The sequence below is a fragment of the Cavia porcellus genome, unplaced genomic scaffold (assembly GCF_034190915.1).
Source record: "Cavia porcellus strain 051 isolate PalLab524CR breed Dunkin Hartley unplaced genomic scaffold, mCavPor4.1 scaffold_32, whole genome shotgun sequence".
In the NCBI taxonomy this organism is placed as follows: Eukaryota; Metazoa; Chordata; class Mammalia; order Rodentia; family Caviidae; genus Cavia; species Cavia porcellus.
This window is the reverse complement of record NW_026947515.1, coordinates 42,168,238-42,188,211: the sequence shown is the minus strand read 5'-3', so window position 1 is coordinate 42,188,211 and position 19,974 is coordinate 42,168,238.

The window sequence follows — 19,974 nt, the reverse complement described above, 5'->3', positions numbered from 1 at the left end:
TCTCAGACAAGGGACTCTTGTCTAAAACATATAAAGAATTAAAAAAACTCAGACCTCCAAAATTCAAAGATCCAATCCAAAAATGGGCATCTGAGATGAATACACAATTCTCAGATGAAGAAATGCAAATGGCAAATAAATATATGAAAACATGCTCATCATCATTGGTCATTAGAGAAATGCAAATTAAAACCACACTGAGATTCCATCTCACTCCTGAAAGAATGGCCAGGATCAAGAAAACCAACAACAACAAATGCTGGAGAGGATGTGGGGAAAAAGGAACTCTCCTGCACTGTTGGTGGGAGTGTAGACTGGTACAGCCTTTGTGGAGGTCTGTCTGGAGGTTTCTCAAAAAGTTGGGATTGGAAATCCCATTTATTCCAGCTATTCCACTTCTAGGCATATTCCCAGAAGAACTGAAAGCATCATACCACAGTGATTTATGTGCACCTATGTTTATAGCAGCACAATTTGTAATCGCCAGATCTTGGAAACAACCCAAGTGTCCATCAACTGAGGAATGGATAAAAAAGTTGTGGTATTTCTATACAATGGAATATTATTCAGCTATAAAGAAGGATCACATTGAGATATTTATCAATAAATGGGCGCAGCTTGAGACCATACTCATAAGTGAAATAAATCAATCTCGCATGTATGAATACCGAATAGTTTCCCTAATGTAAGTAATGATTCAAATATATGAAAATATGTGGCAATCATGATTCCCCATTATGTGGCCTTGAAGCCTTATAAAATTTTCACTTATTAATTAGAAAGGCTTTATTCCGGGCTTCTTGATATGGAAATATTTGAAGCTATAGTATATGAAGTTTTATCCAAATATCTCAAGGAAAAAGACAGACACTATGGTAACTATTATTCTTTAAAAAAATTATTTAGTTATTTCTTATGTTTATTTTAATTAAGGGAAAAATTTAAAAAATTAGGATATATAATAGTAACTCTTTTCGATTTCCTATTAACTTGTTTTGAAGTCCTGTAATGCTCCCACGATCTTGTTTTGACTGATTAGACTCTGTTCCATTCTGTGGGATAGTATCAGGTCCGAGGGTATAAGGCAACTACTTTGAAGGCAGTAAGATTCACTAAGATGCCCATTCTGGTTTGACTATTGTCTCCTTTGGAAGTCCTGTAATGTTTACAATGTCTAAGTTTTATTGGTCTTGTTCTCTACTGTTTTGTCCAACTTTATAATATCTAATGAGATAGACAAATCTTTTTAAGGAAACAAGAGACAACGTTGATAACTATTGTTAATAACCGTATACTCTGTTCTACATCATGTGCTAAGTCTATCCTTGGTTTTCACTGACAGCTTTGTTCTGCTATATTTGACTTTATTCTCCCCCCCCAAAAGTAATAAGAACTAAGGAGTAATAAAATCTAAAATGTGTAAATTTTGTTGTAAAAAGAGAGGAAGGGGAAAAAAGAGCTCTAACGGATATAACAGCAAGTGTGTATAGGGATGTTGAATAGCTGACTATATTAATGTTTTTGGATCATTGAACACAGCTGTTTGTAGTCTCTTTGTTTGAATGTCTACTTTGTATTCTTTGATACTGTGATTTGAGCAACTATTTCCAAGACGATAATATGTAATCTATTAACAGGTGATTTCTTACTGTTATGCTTTTTTTTGTAGTTCTGTATTATATGTAACCTTACACTGCTTTGTTTTGTTTTGTGTTTTTCTCTTTTTCCTCTTAAATAAAAAAAAATTAAAAAAATAAAAAAAAAAGAAATCTAAAAGATTATGTTTTATATGATGTTTATACAACATTCTCAAAGCAATATGATTTTAATGATGGAGACCAGATTACTGGCTATCATGGGTTAAGACCGGGGAGACTGTAACTACTAAAGGTAACATTAGAGAGTCACTTTGTGTTGATGAGGCAGTTCTGCTTCCTGGTTGTGGAGATAATCATACAAATCTATACATATAATGAAATTTCAGAAACATATGTACCTTAAAAGAAAAACGCTCATAAAGGAACTGAGCTACCCAGGAAGGTCTTCAGTGTGGTTGGTAGGGCTGTATCACTGTAAGTCCTGTTTTGGCAGTGTGCTATGGCTGTGTTAGCTGTATCACTGAGAAAGTTGAATAAAGGGCTTACAGTGTGCTCTGTGCTGTTTAATATTGTGAGTTTTAAACTGCCTCAATATAAGAACATTGTAGTACAAAATATGTGAAATAGCTTCCTAGGCATAATCAGACCATTAGAAATTTTTACTTTCAGTTTATATTTTCTAAATTTTCAAATACTGCCAAGTATAGGCATTGCTTTTATTATTAGTTTACATTGTTTGTACACAATTTTAATGCAAAGACCTCAAAAAGTAAAGCATTTGTGAATGATTCTTTGGAAAAAAATTACCTTCTTGTTTTACAAGCATGAAAATGGAATATAAACTTGCAATAGAAGAAATCTTACTGCTTATCTGCTGCTCAATCATAGACAACTAGAGCTTTTTTAAATGTTAGAGAATTGAAATCAAGCTTAAGTTTTATGGTGACTGAGTCTGCTAAGATTTTATAAAGTTATTATTTCTCCACTTATCATGGCTCTATTCCTAAGACAAAAGAGATATACTTAAGGAAAAAATGTCTAGCCCATATTTTGTTCCTACTGATGTCTGTTTCTGTGTGTGTGTAGCTGTGTGTGTACATGCATGTGTGTGTGTACATGCATGTGTGTGTACATGCATGTGTGTGTGTACCTGCATATGTATCTGTGTGTGTACCATCTCAAGGGATGAACTTCCTTGGAATTATGGCTTTAATGACTTAGTAGTTGTATTACTTTTCTCAAATTACATAAGCTTACTGGCATTCACTTGTTTTAAATAAGAATATTTATTTCAAAGAAATAGGGTGAGGTTTAAATTAGATAATGGGGCTCATGCCTGAGAAAGCATGAGCATCAATAAATTGAAGTTGAAACTAAAGCCTGAAAACAAAGCTGGAATTCAGTTTACTAAATATCCCTTACCTCTGCATTGTCTGAACTCACAAGAAAATAATCTTAAAACTACATTTCTTTTTGCATGATGTTTGGAGTGTGTTGTACTCAGATATTTTACAATACAGTCATTCACCCTGGTATCCAGTTCTGGATTTCCAGCTCAATCTTTATTTGGTTTCTGAATTTTTGTTACCAAAAGCTGTATCTTTTTCTTAAACACAGAAAACTTGATGTAATTTTATAGTCACTAGGTGAAGGATTACTTACTTAAGTTGTTATTTGGAAAGCTTTCTTATGCTCAAGATTGATGTTCAAGCAGCTCTTGAGTAAGAGATGGCTTTCTGCTCTCATTCAGTTCAGAAGAATGTGACAACCACCATAATTCACACTCCTCCCCACTGTGACTATCCCTGTAGACACTGCAGGTGTATGAACACATGCACACGCACATGCACACTGTTATGGATTGAGAACTGGTGGTCAATTTAACACCAGCTGGATTACATCAGCATGCATTGAGCAAAGATGCTCCACCTGAGGAGGGTTGCCAGGATAAATAGGTGGAGAAGAAGGGAGGTGTTGAGGGTTGAGGCGTTAAGGAGGCATTGTGGGTTCTACTGAGTTGCTGTCTGAGCTGTTGGTTCTCCTGGAGAAGCTTTGGTCCTCACATCGAGCATTGCTTCCTGGCTCCGGAGGGGAAGACATGTGCTGCCTGGTCTCCATGATGAACTCGTCAAGTTGCTTCCTGGCATGTACCCAACTGTGCTTGTCGTGGGAGGAGCTCGGGGCCTCCGTGTCGCTGAGGACAGTTGTGGTGCCTTTCAGAATAGCCCTGGCCTTTGTTGTGAGTGTGACTTCTCAGCTCCAGCGTGGAGCCCTCATTCCACTAGCACAGCTCCTTCATCCTGCTGGCATGGACTTTCTGGCTTCCACGGCTGACCCTTGGGTCTTCCCAGCACGGATCCGTAAAAGAGACTGGCTTGAGCCCTTCTTGTGGGCTCTGGATCTCCAGTTGGACTCGTGGGAGGCAATGTCCTGAGCTCTGGGTTTTTATCTGGACTCATGTGGGACATTGCCATGGGGTTTAGGCTCTTGACTAAATAATCTATGTCTTTGGCGTTGCAGATAGATTTCCTGCATTTTCCTCTGTTAACTTCTGGTGACCATTATAAAAATATTATAAACTTCATGTCCTGATCTGAACTGTTCTCTGTGTACAAACCCTGACTACAACACACACGCACACACTTATACACACAGACACAATTATACTTAGAAATTCTTAAGCAGGAGGATGCAACAGGATTGAGAACAATAAACCACGTCCTAGATTTTCTTCTTCTGATGGCCAGCAACACAGATGCATCTCTTCTCTTCCTAAATCCTCGGTGGATTATAAATCCTGTCTAGTTTCTTTATAGAATAGATTGAACATGTGCTTTCTGGGTTTCTGGGTTCTTTTGATAAAGAAGAGGAACATAAAAGAAGGTGCTTCCCAGTTTCTAGTCTGTGACTTTCCCCAATATCCTCAGAGAACCGAGATTCTGGTAAGCAAGAGTACTCAGTATGAGCAAGGGGGGGAGAAGGTCTTTGCTTGATTTGGTCTCAAGTTATAGCAGAGACGACATCACAGAAATCATGATGAGGTCACTCCTGGGATTTGTGGCATAGAAATTCAAGCATGTCAATTTGAGTGTATGATTTTATTTGTATAGCATTAACGAAGTTGGCCTTCTAAGAATATCTCTTTAAGCCATGATCTTTACTGAAGCTTCCTACTCTGGCTTCTGCTTGATAGGCTTCAAAGACTATTGAGTCCTTGGGTTTAAATAAAGTAGCAGTCACCTCTAGCTCCCCTCCAGCCTCTGTACTCCCGTGACAGCCTCATGTTCCTACTTTCCACAGTCTCAGGCACAAGGTTCACCCCTCTCCCATATGGAAGCCCACTGTTTTGATAAGAGTGCTGGGCCTGAAGTTGCTCCTAAAAGACCAAATCCTGCTGGATCTGTTGGTGCCCTCCTGCATGATTTGTAAGATAGCACAAGCAACTTTGTAGGGCTATGATAAGTGTGTTTCTGATGGGATGACTCTTCCTGCTTTCTTTCACCATACTCTGAATCTTTCTTTCTTTTATGATTTTTATAAATTGCACGAATGGCTAGGAACTGGTAGAAACATTACTTCGGGGTTGATCTGTTCTGACCCCTACTCCGGCTTTTATCCATTTTCTGCTGATGAGAGCTCCTCTTATTGCAGAAAAAGTGTGTTTTTGGACAAGATACTGGGCATGTAATGAAAGAAATGTGTGAGAGGTACATTGGAGCCCTCACCTTCAGCACACTTGAGGAAGTGACTGTAGATCATGCTATGAAGACTGCTTAGACATGTGTCCTGTCTTCTAAGAGCTCTTTGGATTTCAGCATTATGGTACACAGCAAAAAAGCACTCAAGTCTCCCAACATGGCAAGGGCCCCAAAGTGGCTTATTTACCCCTATTCCTTTGAAATGTGAAATGTTTTCTAGGTGAGCGTAGAAGCATGAGCTCCCAGCTCCACAGCCAGAACTCATATTTTTTAATCTCTGCTGAGCCTGATCACTAGGTTCATCCTGGTCCCTGCTACAAACACAAGCAAAAAAAAAAATGTTATCAGTGGACTTGGATTTTGTACTGCTGTCGCCTTCTAATGGTTATCTCAGGAGACAAAATTTTTGAAAATCAAAAAGGATCTTCCTTTTTTATTCTTCCCAACTACTGCTTCTTGTGTTAATGAATGACAGAGGACTTTCTAAACTCCAGGGAAAAACTTGTGTACCACTGATGTCTCTGTGGGTCTACAGTCTTTTCAGACCTAACAATGTCTGGTGTGATCTCCATATGGCTGATTGACCAAGTAGTCTGATGTTACATAGTGAGAGGACTGAGCCAGTAGATATGATGTCCACAGTCAGCCTTCAGGGTGGCTGTGTTCATCCATTATGTGTCTTTACTCTTCTTCTAGGAAGGGTCCCTAAGCTAGTCATGGTGAGAACGAGCAATGGAAACTATATGCCTTCCTCTGGTACTTATGGCATGTGCTCTTGGCAAACAGATCCAAGAGAGGCTCCCATAATTCTTACTTCCTGGTGTTCATGCACTATCTACCCTCTCTTCTTGGGTTTTGGAAGGACTCATGACTGTTTTCTAACAATCAAATATGATAAAAAAGAGAGAATATTGCTAATTAAGTTCTGTCTTTGTGTATTTCTTGTTATAACAAAATACGAGGGTCTCAGTAGTTCATAAAGGAAGAGAAGGAGAAAAGAAAGGAGAAGGAAAATTAGAATAAAAAGAAAAAAATATATATATATTCTTTAAAGGAGAGAGAAATATTCTTTGTGTGTTAAATGTATGTTGCTTAAAGATAGGGATTCATTATGAGAAATGACTCTTTAGGCTGTTTTGTTGTAAAGACATCATAGAATAAACTTACACAGATGAGAAAGGCTAGAATATCATTAGCTAATATAAAATTTTGAGAATACCACCATATCTGTAGTCATTGTAAATTTAAAGATCTTTATGTAGCACAACACTGTATATTATGGAAACCACATATCAAATTAGATTTTGAAACATATATTTGAATATAACTAAAAATTAATGAATATGTGATAGTATTTATGTAGACTTGGGAAATATTTTTAAATTGTGTATCATACACACACAGAGAGAGAGAAATGGACTGAACATACAGAAATACACAAGAGTTGCTACTATGAGATATTAGATGAAAGAGTAATTATTTCCATTGGACAAATAAAAAATATTGCATGCAGTGTGTAAGGGATGGAAGAGATGAATGGATTAAATTTTATTACACATGAGCAAAATCTATATATTTCATTGACATTAACGCAAGAAAGAATAATTTTTCACATTTCATGAAACGTTACATATTATTTCATAAATTCTTATGTACTTTGTTTAAAATGTCAATAAAAGGAGAAAGGCAGTAATAGTAGCTGGCCTGAAAAAGTGCATGAAGAGAAAGCATATAGGAAAGAACATGATTAGAATGTTCAGGAAAGAAAACCTGCTCTAGTGGAAAGGCAATGGGAAGAGAATGCAGCCTTAAATGTCATGTTAGGGAGGGCAATGTTATTCTGTAGAGAGCTGGGAGATCAACAAAGATTTTGCTCTCTCTAAATCTGGATTATGAAAATCTGCTTAAGAGATGGACTCTGGTTCGAGCTTTGGCCAAGAGCTATGGAGACTGACAAGAAGGGGTCCAAGACATGCTCCTGCTCCCTCCAATGACAAGACTCAAGGGCCAGAGACCAGTGGGAAACCTACCACACTGCAGAACCCCAGCTGGACCTCACGTGATGGACAGGCAGGACCAGTGATATGAAAAGTCCGAAGCAACAGTAGCAAAACGAGCCAGCAGATGGTAAGTTAGGTGAACCAGCTCTGTGTTTGGAGGCAAAGACATGCGGAATAGAAGTGGGCAGATAATGCCATTTTCTTTTCTTTTCCCTATTTTTTCTTTCTTCTTCTTTTTCTTTTTCTCTCTTTTCTTTTTTCTGGTTGAAATGGCTGGGGAGAACTCTAGTCAAGGAAAGCATCCCACCCCCCAAGTCTAAAAGTAAAGATCAGACCCAAACACACCTGCAGTCTCGACGGGAGTACACATTCTGGGGTCGAACTTAGACCTACCGCAGTTTGTGCACACTAGAAGAATCTCACTACTTTTACTTTTCTATGGGTTTTCCTCTTGGCAGTCTGCTGGACTAATGTGTTAGTTCTATTGTTTATTTTTATTGTTGTTGGGTTTTGTTTGTGCTCTTTGTCTTTTCTCTTTTTTCCTCTCTGTTCTGTTTTTGTTTGTTTCTCTTTCTGTATGTTTATTGCTTTTTTTGGTACAGATGATTATTTTAGTTTCCTGTTTTTTCTCTTCTTTTTCCTCCTCTTTTCTATCTTGTTTTCCCTCTCATCACAATTTATATCCCTAACTTTCCCTTTGTATTATTTCACTCATCCTCTCCCTCTCTTTTGTGAACTATCTTGCTTGATTTTATGAGACTTGCATGGGGTAAACACTATCCTTCCCTTTCTGGTTCACTACAGCAGTGCTAAGCTTTCTCTTCCCACCTCTCCCTCTTGAATCCTACAATCACCCAAAACTTGGATGATCATCTTCTGCCCACCAAATTTGCTCCTAATATATTTAAGCCATTCACCTATTCATCCTTACCCCATACCCCTCTTAACTGCCTCCAAAACAGGGTAATATCACTTCACTAAGTGGGAAAATGTTGCATAAAATCCCTAGTATAAATTGGTGTAAATTATGTAACTATAGAACTTGCTCCTATGGTTAAAGTTATCAGACTAATAGTTACAACAGTTTGTCAGTAGCCAGGCTGTGCTAGAGTCTATGGTTATTGCTAACTGTACTACTTTAACCAGTATACCATACGTGTTATAATCAGTTTTTTCTCCCCTGTATGACAACAGTGAAATTGCAGTGGGCCATAACTACCTCCATAATATAGTACCAAAGGAATGGACCTTGAGTCAAAAAGATAGCAGCTCCACATTCTTAATATGTTGGGAAGGTAGGTTCTTGAGACAGAAAGACCAAAAACCACCTATATCTAGAAGACATCCTTGAGGAACATATATCACCTAGGAAAGTCTCAACACCAGGGAAAAAACTATCCAACATAAGGAAATCACAAGTATTAAGACACAAAGTAAAATAAAATAAAAAATTAGAAAATGATAAGAAGAAGGAGCAAAATACAACCTCAGATTCCTGGCCCACACAAACTTTGTGTCCGGAACACAAAGGGACAGAGGTAATCAGAAACCAACCACTGTACCTCTCAGAAATGATAGATCAGAAGTGAACAAACAAATGAAGAGGCCATAGAAAAATAATATGTAAGGTACAAAAGAAATGATAATCAAAATGAAATTAAGGCAGACACAGATTAAAAAACAAAAACAGAGTAGATTAGAAAAATGACAGAAACCATGGCATAAGAAATAGAATCAATGAGACAAATCCAAACAGAAATTCAGGAGACTATACACTCCCTTGAAAGTATACACAACAGACTGAATGAAGGAGAGGATAGAATATCAGACCTAGAAGAAAAAAATTTATAATTAGTGACCAGGAAAAGAAAGATAATTTTTAAAAGGCAAGGAATCACAAAAAACCAATCCAACAGTTACAAGAGGAAGAAAAGAACAGCATAAGATTTATTGGAGTCAGTGACAAAGATGGAGACAGCACAAATGCAGTTAAAACCTCTTCATAGAAATAATTGCAGAAAACTTTCCAAACATGGATTTCACATACAAGTAAATGAAGTAAAGGAAGCACATAGAACTACAAATATCCATTACCGGGCTGGGGATCTGGCTCAGTGGCATAAACGTCTGCCTTGCAAGCAGGCAGTCGTGAATTCGATCCCTGGTACCAATAAAAAATGAAAAAGACAAAAAAAAAGTCCATTACCAAAATAAATCTACATGGATGCATATAATGACCAAGATTCCAGAAATTCAACATAAGAACAAAACATTTAAAACAGCGAGAGAGAGGAAATAAATCACCTATAAATGAAACCCATTAGAATCACAGGAGATTTCTTAATACAAACTTTCAAATCAAGAAAAGCCTAGAGTGAAGTATTTCAAGCCCTAAAAGCAAACAACTTTCAACATAGAATGATGCATTCTGCAAAACTGTCTTTCAAATTCAAAGGAGAAATAAAATACTTCCATTGATCTTCTTCCAAAGATCATTGGAAGAAATTCATGTCCACCAAACCAGAACTACAGAATGACCTGGTTCAAAAGAGATTTTTAAAAAAAGACCACAAACAACAAAAGAAGGAAATTGCCAAAAAGGGCAAGAGAGGAAAAAGACAGAGAAACAATAAGAAAATAAATGAAAAAGATAAGCCAATACATACTATTTATAACCATCAGTATAAATGACCTCAACTCACCAAGCAAAAGAAGCAGACTGATAGAATGGATCAAGAAGGGATCAAGAAACAAAATGCATCATAGACTAAAAGTCAAAGGATGGAAAACAATTATCCATAACACAGCAAACCAGAAAAAAGCAAAGTAGCTATTCTATTTGCAGATTGTGTAAACTTTAATCCAAAATTGATCACAAGTGACAAGGAAGGTCACTACACACTTATTAAAGGAAAATTCTAAGAACCAACAATTACAATCATAAATGTATATATACACCAAATGCTGGCACACACTACATAAAACAAATATTAACAGACATGAAAAACCAAATAAGCACTAGAAAAACTGTAATGGAGGAACTTAATACCCCAATTTCACACATAAATAGATGAACTAGACAAAAAAGCCAACAAAGAAATATCAGATTTAAACCAAGCCTGTGAACAAACGAATTTGGTAGATTGCTTTGGTTATTTTTCTATCATTGCTGAGACAAAATGTCTGATGTCCAAAATTAAGGAAGGAAAGGTTTACAGATTTTGGAGGTTAATTGGTTTACAGATTTTGGATGTCCAAAATTAAGGAAGGAAAGAGCTTACAGATTTTGGAGGTTTCAGTCCACACTCAGCTGGCTCCAAGGCAGGGTGGCATGAATGAGGGGCAAGTGTTCATGGCAGCCACAAGCAACAAGAGTAGAAAGGGCAAAAAAGGGGAAAAGCATGCCTCCTATCCTCCCTTACATCGTATGCCAGCTACCTGCCTGTAGGCGGGTGCAGCATTCACACCCCAATCCCAGCGCTAGACAAAAAACCAACACAGATGCTAGATTCAGCTGCCTCCATGATCGCATGAGGTTTAGAAGGACATTTAAACAAATCGTAACATAGATGTCTACCGAGTGTTCTATACAAAAACCATCAGAATATTTATCCTTCTTAGCTATACATGAGATATTCTCCAAAAGACTACATACTAACGTACAAAACAAATTTAAGTAAATGTAGAAAACTTAAATCATTCCTTCTACACTATCTGACCATACCACAAATGAAAATCAATGATGAAAGAAATCACAAAAACTACAGACACATGGAAATTAAACAACACACTTCTGAACTACCGGTGAGTCACAGAGGAAATTAATCACAATATATACAATACATGCACATTATATACAACTAAACAATAATGCCAGTGCAACCTACTAAAACTTATGGGACAAAATGAAAGCAGTCCTGAGAGAAATTTATAGCAATAAACTGTCACATAAGAAAAACTGAATGAATTCAAACAAACAACCTTATGTTGAACCTAAAATTTCTAGAAAAAGGACAAATCACACACGAAGCTCATAGGAATAAGGAAATTTTAAAGAGCAGAAATTAATGCAATTGAGATTAAAAAGCAATACAAATAATCAAAGGATCAAAAAGTTGTTTCTTTGAAAGAATTAATAAAATTAATAAACTGTTAGTCAGCCTGATCAAAAAGGAAAGAAAAAACACAAATTCAAGCAATTAGGAATTAAAAGGGGAAAATCACAACATATACTACAGAAATTCAGATGATCATCAATACCTACTCTGAGAACCTATATTCTAATAACATAGAACCAAAAAAGAAATGGACAGATTTCTAGACAAGGAACAAACTCATGGAAAGAGAAATTAGGGAAACCACAGAGGCACAATAGCATCCAAAAAATTGAAATACTTAGGAAACATTCTAACAAAGGATGCAAAAGATCTATACATTGGGCTGGGGATTTAGCTCAGCAGCATAAACGCCTACATGGCAAGCACGAGGTCAAGAGTTCAACGCCAGTATTAAAAAAAACTACATATTAAAAATTACAGTATTCGGAAAAAGGAGATTGAACAAGATATCAAAACGTGGAAAGATATTCCTTGCTCTTGAATAGAAAGAACCAACATTGTGAAAATGGCCATACTCTCAAAACTGTTATACAGATTTAATTCAATTCTGATCGAAACACCATTAGCATACCTCTCAGAACTACAGAAAACATTCCTAAAATTCATTTCTAACCAGAAGAGAATTAGAATAGTAAAATCAAGCCTGGGAAGCAAAAGAAAGTCAGGAAACATCACAATCCCTGATTTGAAGTCATAGTACAAAGCTACTATGATAAAATCAGTATGACCTGAGGATAAATGGAACAGAATAGAAGATGCAGACACAACTACAAACACAGTGAACCATCTTAACTTTGACAAAGGATCGAAATATATTCACTAGGACAAATATAATCTGTTTAATAAATGGTGCTGGAAATACTGGCTTTCCACATGTCAAAGGCTAAAACTAGACCCATGTCTATCACCATGCATTAAACTAAAGTCAAAATGGATCAAAGATCTCAATATTAAAAACAGGAATAATAACTATACTGACAGAGAAAATAGGAAGAAATCTTGAAGATATAAAGGTAGGCAAGGCTTCATGAAAACCTCACATTGCATCAAAAATACAGCAAAGAATCAACAAATAGAACCTTATTAAAAAGCTTTTGCACAGCAAATCACCAGCAGAGTGAAAGACAACCCAGAGACTGGAGAAAATTATATAACCAGTTGTCCTTCAGACAAGGACAAATACCTAGAGCATATGTTCACGCCTGTAATCCCAGCACTTGGGAGGCTGAGGTGAGAGGATCATTGCCAGTTCAAGACCAGCCTGGGCTACAAAGTGAGCTCAAGGCCAGCCTGAGCTGCACAGCAAGACTCCATCTCAAAAAAAAAAAAAAAAAAAAAAGACCAAAAAAATTGAAAAACAATCAAGCTCCCTGAATTCAAAGACCTAATCCAAAAATTGGTATCTGAGACAAGTATACACTTCTCAGATGAAGAAATACAAATGTCGAATAAATATATGAAAAAAATGTTCAACATCATTGGTCATTTGAGAGATGAAAATTACAACACTGAAATTTCATCTCACTCCAGAAATAATGGCTATCATCAAGAAAACAACTAATAACAAATACTGGAGGAACTGTGGGGAAAAAAGTACCCTTTTCCACTATTAATGGGAGTGCAGACTGGTGCGAACATTGTGGAAATCAATATACCATAGTACTTATTACTACTATCCCAGTATCCTACTGTGAAATCCTGTACCAATTTCACTGCATTGTCTCGTTTGGCTTTGTTCTGTCTTGTGCAGTTGCATTTTTACTACTTTCAAAATTAAAAAAAAAATACATATTAAGACTCATGCATGTGTAGAATCTATAAACAGTTTATGAGAACTGATCTTAAGACAATTGATGAAATGAACAGATACTTTGAAGAAAAGGAGACACTAAAATAGCCAATGCTGATCCTGGAGTGTCATAATGTGAAACCTAGCAATAGTGTTATTCTTTGTTCAGAGTGATATTAACCTGCTTGGGTTTATTCAAAGTCAACATAACTGAAGATATGGATAACTGCATGTATGTTTAAGTGTATAGGATTGATAACCACATTTCTAAGTTTTTGTTGGATAGTTGAACAGAACTGGTTGCAATCTCACTGTTTGAATCCCTACTTTAGTATCTTGAATAACTGTTTGTAAGAAGACAATCTGTAATCATCAACTAGTGATTTCTTACCATTTATTTTTTCATTGAAATTATGTATTATTTCTACCCATTTTCTGTTTTTTTAGTCTTTCTTTAAATTCAGTTTTAAAAAGAAGACACTGCAGTACCCAGTGCTGATCACGGAGTGTCATGATGTGAAATCCAGCAATACTATTATTCTTTGTTCAGAATAATCTTAACCTGCTTTAGTTTGTTCAATCTAAACATAAATGAAGATATGGATAGCTGCATGTATGTTTAAATGTATAGGATTGACAACCATGTTACTAAGTTTTTGTTGGACAGTTGAACAGAAATGTTTGCAGTCTCGCTGTTTGAATTCCCACTTTACATGTACCATCTTTGTACCTTGAACAACTATTTGTAAAACAACATCAACTAGTGATTTCTTACTGTTTTTTTCCTCTGAACGTATGTACTATTTCTACCTATTTTCTATTTTGTTTAATCTTTCTTTAAATAAAAGTTAAAAAACAAAAAGTACAATTATTGGTACCATTCATGCTAGTTATTTACCTTTTGGGTATCTTTTCAGAATTAAACACATCATACCAGAGCAATATATGTGCACCCATGTTTATAGCAGCACAATTTGTAATAGATAGCTCTGGGAAACTGCCCAAGTGTCTGAAATGAGGAATGGATAAAAAAGATGTGGTATTTTTACACAATGGAGTATTACTCATTCATACAGAATGATAAACTTGAGACTTTTATAGGTAAATGGATGCAATTAGAAACCACACTTATAAGCAAAATAAATCAGTCTCACATGTGTAAGTATTATATTGTTTCCCTGGCGTGAAGAACTGAAAGAATAAATAAGGTTAAAAATGCACAATGGAGGGGCTGGGGATTTAGTTCAGTGGCATAAGCGCCTGCCTTGCAAGTGTGTGGTTGTGAGTTCGATCCCCGGTACCGATAAAAAAAAAGAAAAGAAAAAAATGGATATAATTAAATGGAAATAAATTGTTTGAAATGGAAAAAAAGAAACTGGGATAGGAGAAAGGGAAAAGGAAGGAAAGGGAAAAATGTATATAAATATAAGAAATGTAAGATAGTTACACAACCGATTTCTCTTGGTTCATTGAGGGGAAAGTTTTGTGTGAGTAATTTTCTGGACCAACTTTCATGCCCATATCTTTTAATCTAAACAACTACCATGAATATAACAATACACAATGTGTTGATTACTGTTATTCTCCTATAGCTTGCTTTGAGACTGTTATTTCTTACTTCTTTCCTCTTTAAGATAAAAAAAATTACAGAAAATCCATTAATAATACAAATATCTGATTAGTCAGATGAAAGCAGTTCCTTGGTCACACTAGAGAATGCAACTTCTTCAGCAATGGAAAAGTAATTGATAAACATAAAAGGGGACCTGTTGCTATGATTAATACAGCTATTGTCAGAGTTGCAGACAGCAACCTGCAGTGAAAATAACCCAAATCTTACCCAGCAGATGCTCTTTTTCACTGACTGCTAAATGTTTTTATGAAACTCCAAGACAAAGGAGACTTCAAAAATAATTCCAATTTTCTCCATTCTCCATTCATCTTTTATTGGACTTTTTCCTGACACTGACAACTATTGCCCAAAATTTTGGAGCAAATGTTACGTAATATTGAAATAAATCAGATACACATTCTTCTATCCCTCTGCTCAACAAGTCTGAGAAATCCCATCTGGGTTCTCCTTCTGCACAGGTGCCATTTGGGATCCAGCACATCTCAGCCTTTTGGCTTTGTTCTGCTGGAAGGCACAGTTTGTTTCCAAGCTCTAACTCAGGCTCATTTTTGATCATTAAATGACCAAAGAGCTTTTCCTGTTTAGATAACACATTGACTCCTCTCAGGCTTCTAGTCAAACTGTCTTGGTATCTACCTCTTAACTATTGCATTCTGCTGTATCTTTGCCCTACTTTTAGGCATTTGGTGTGCCTGCCCCTCACTACCAAGGCCTCATGAGCAGCTGCTCTCTGAAACCTTGTGTTTTAAATTGCATATTTCCTCTATCCTAAATCTTTCTGCCATTAAAACAAGAAACTACAACCACTTAGCTTTTTCCTAAATTGCCTCCTTTAGACTTCTTTCCTTAAAAAAAAAAAAACTTCATCAGGACCCACAACTGACTACTCAACTATCCTAAGAGGACATGAATTGGATTTGGGAAAGTCTATGCTGATTCCTAGTAAGTTACACTGATTTTATTTATTTCTTAGTCCGAAAATACCACCTGTAGTGAGTGGTCATGTGTAGCCACTCAGTATCCCTTAAAATCTTTTGTAGCATTCTGATCAATTTCCACATTGAGTTCCATTTTTCTAAAGTAGCAGCATGAACTTTCACACTCAGACTCAGGCAACCCAATGAGTAGAGTTGACTCATGTAGTCTAGGCTTTTCCAATCCAATATAGCCATGAAAGACCCTAAGTAGGGACTTTTATAACTAGTTAAAAATATAGTAGCCCTTATAATGCAGAGAAGTGCAACCAAATAGCAAATGCAGAATCCAATTCTGGGGCTGAATTATAATAAATATCCAGTCATGGCTTCAATATTGCTCTTCTACAAAGCTCACCCTATTCATCAACACAGCCCCCTGTGGAGTTCCGTCTTCACAACAATTCTCTAGTGATACAAGTTAGTGGAAAATTGTAGAAAATTCCAATACATGGAATGGCCACAGTTAACCCCTCATGGTTAGGAGCTTTGGGTCTGACTAATGGAATGCTTACCAAGAGGAAAGGAAGCCTGCAACGGGAGACAGAGGGAATCATCAGCACAAACAACAGCTTCATTCATGATCACTGTCCCTGCCCTTTATCTTTTACACTAGTGTATGTTGGTGGTGGTAAATTTTGCTAGATGTTACACTAATTACAAACCATTCGTTTAAACAAAGTGATTGGACTAGAAGAGAAACAATTCCCACCTAGAGGACCAATGGTCTTCAGAGCTCACCTTTAGGAAAGATAGGCAGTCTTACTTTGGTTGCTGTGAAGAAGAGTTCAATTACTTTGTGAAGACCATGCCATTCCTTTTATTTGTAAGCCTAGAAATGGGCTGCAATGGGCATTGGTCATTTGTCTTTTCAATGTGTTTGAACATACATTTGTTTTGTTCTTCTTCCACATTGCTTAATCTTTCTAAAGCAGAAAACAGAAAATCCATCTTCACATTCAAGAACATAGACATAGGAATTAAAATTTATGAATTAGATTCACACAAAGGACAGTCAAATACAAAAGAAAGCTCAAAAAGAAGGCAAGAAAGTATGGGTGTCTGGATCCTCAGGGGAGCAGAGCTGGGGAGTATGGTATCCCATTGGAAACCATGTTTTCCCTAGAGAAGGACGCTGGCTCCTTGGGGAATTCTACAAACTACTTAGTGTTCTTTAATAGATGCTTCTTATTTGATTATTCTGCATACAAATAAAATACTGAATCACATATTTAATTGAATCATGATCACAAAATCAGAATATAAATCAGTTGCATAATAATAACTCCCTTTTCAAAAGTGTGAATATAACACAGTATATACAATGGATTTTTTTTTTTAAAAAAAACTTAGAGCTTTCTGAATGTGTTCTTTTGTTGCAGCTGGTCTGCTGGGTTTCATTGAAAGTTGATCTAAGATCATGGTAAACTCACTAGCAGATGTATGAAATAATAGACATCACTGCCATGCAGTATCATTCAGTTTCCTCTAATGATAGCATTTTGTAAAACTGGAATGTAATATCATAATAGATACAACCTGAAATTGCTCTTCAGATTCCTTTCTATGTGTACTCATTTGTCTGAATGAAAGATAGCACACACATGTAAGTATTTGTAGCATACCCGTTCATCACGTCTGTTCAGGTAAACACTGCAGTCGTGAAACTGAAGCTTCAGAGTTTCTTTTTATAATCATATCCACTGCTTCCTGAACTACCCAGAACCACTTTTGTCTAAGCCTTGCAAACCACAGTCCACCAATGGGAAAAGAAGCTTGGTTAAAATCACTGTGACCCTCAAAGAGTTAGTATCCCCATGATATAGGTAAACAAGAAATCCAACAGCCTTCACAAAGACTGAAAAATCATGCATCATCAACTCAACCCTCTGTTAAATTAAGTTTAATTTTCCCTGAGCTAGTCGTGTGCTAGAAATCATAAATGATGCCATCTGAAGTAAAGAAGGTCACATCACCCTAGAAATATCTTTGCAGTATATAGGAAGCCAGTCACCACTCAGAAAACATTATACCAGGAGGCGAGACACATAATGGCCAAAAATAAACAGGAAAGAAAAAGCGATAAAATCCAACAAGAGTTCCAGGTAGGTATCAATGTCATTTCTTTTGGATTTTAAAATAATTGTGATGAATGTGTTCAAAAATGGTGAATTTAAGCAGAAAAATGGAAATTACTAAAAAAAGTAAATAACAATTGTATAACTGGAATAAAAGCTGGTATAAAAATTCCAACGGATTGGGGCTAGGGGTTTAGCTCAGCAGCATAAGTGCCTGCCTTGAAAGCAGGCAGTCGTGAGTTCAATCCCCGGTACCGTATTGATTGAGTTCAATCCCCGGTACCGATAAAAACGAAAGAGACAAAAAAAAAAAAAAAAAAAATTCCAACAGATTATTTAACTGTAGAATATCACAGAGATAAACAAATTTTTCTGTAAAGATTCAAATGATAACTATTTTTAGGCTTTCTCAGAGGTACAATATCTAGTGAAACTGAAGTTTGAATATCCCTTATCTGAAGAGCTTGAGACTGGACCTCTTTCACATTTTTTTAATATTCAGCATACACATAATGGGCTACCATGGAGGCAGGACCCAGATCTAAATACAAAATACATTCATACTTTATATATACTGTATACAAGCTGCTTGAAGCATGTAATACAATATTTTAGTCCACCAGCATCTTGACATTGATGTCTCATGATAGAATAGAGAAAGTACACTTGTAATATCATGTTAGTCTTCAAAAAGTTTGGAAGTTTGGAATATTTCAGAGTTTGAATATCTCAGCCTATATTCAGCTTGTTATCTACTGCAGTACAAACACTGCCATCAATGATACACAATTTAGTGTGCATAACTGTGTTCTGATATAGCTTTATTTATAAAAAATAGATTACAAAAACAGATTGTGTACTTGCAGAATGGAACAAAGGTGAAAAATTTGGACAATATTCCAAGGGACATGGACCAGGGATCAGCTCAGTGAAAGAACACCTGGTTTCAATACATAGTACTGGGGGGAAAAATCTAGAGGACATATTGTACTTGATTTTTAAAAGTTATGGAAGATGAACAAAACAGTAGAGAACAAGACAATTCTTCTTAAGAAAGCAAGAGGCATTATGGCAACCATTGTTGATAACCTTGTACTCTGTTTTTACCTCATGTGCTATGTCTATCCTTGGTTTTGACTGACAGCTTTGTTTTATCATGCTTGATTTTATTCTCTTACAAAAAAAAAGTAATAAGATCTAAGGGAGCAATAAAACCCAAAATGTGTAAATTTTGTTGTAATAAAGAGAGGGGAAAAAAGTGCCCTAAACAACAGCAAGGGTGTTTAGGTGTGTTAAATAGAAGACCATATTAATATTTTTGGTTGGATTACTGAACACAACTATTTGCAGTCTCACTGTTTGAATGTTCACTTTGTATACTTTGATCCTGTGACCTGAAACACCGTTTCTAAGATGATAGCGAGTAATCTATTAACTGGTGATAGCTTACTGTTTGTTTGTTTTTGGTTTTGGGGTTTTTTTTTTTTTTTTGTAGTTCTGAAATACTTGTACCCTTATACTGTTTTGTTTTGTTCTGCTTTTTTTCTCTTTTTCCTTTTAAATAAAAAAAAAGTTATGGAACATGAGCAGAAAGAAAATAAAGCAAAAGCAATATTTACAAAGATAATGGCTAAGAATTTTCCAAAATGAATGAAAACTAAACATGCGAGAAATACTACAAATCAAAGTAGGAGATAGAAATAAAACTCAAACCTTAAAGATGCTTTTAATTAAAACCTAGGTAATTTTCTAAAGTTCAAATCTATTGTCCCATTCTTTTTCAGAGAAGACTTTGCTTATTTCATAATAGTACTTGGGATCATAATCAAACTTTTTAATGTGCCCTACAAAACCTTTAGGACCTGACCCCAATACATCTCTCCAATTTGATCTGTGATCTTTCCTCTGCACTAAGCTGGTCTTACTTAGTCACTTTTTCGCTGCTGAGATACAGTACTCAACACACACAATGTAAAGATGGAGAGGTTTCTTTTGGCTAACATTTCAGAAATTTTAGTCGGTGTTTGGCAAATTTAAGCACAGAAATGGCCTGATGGAAGGTGCTCACATCATGAAGGCTGCAAGA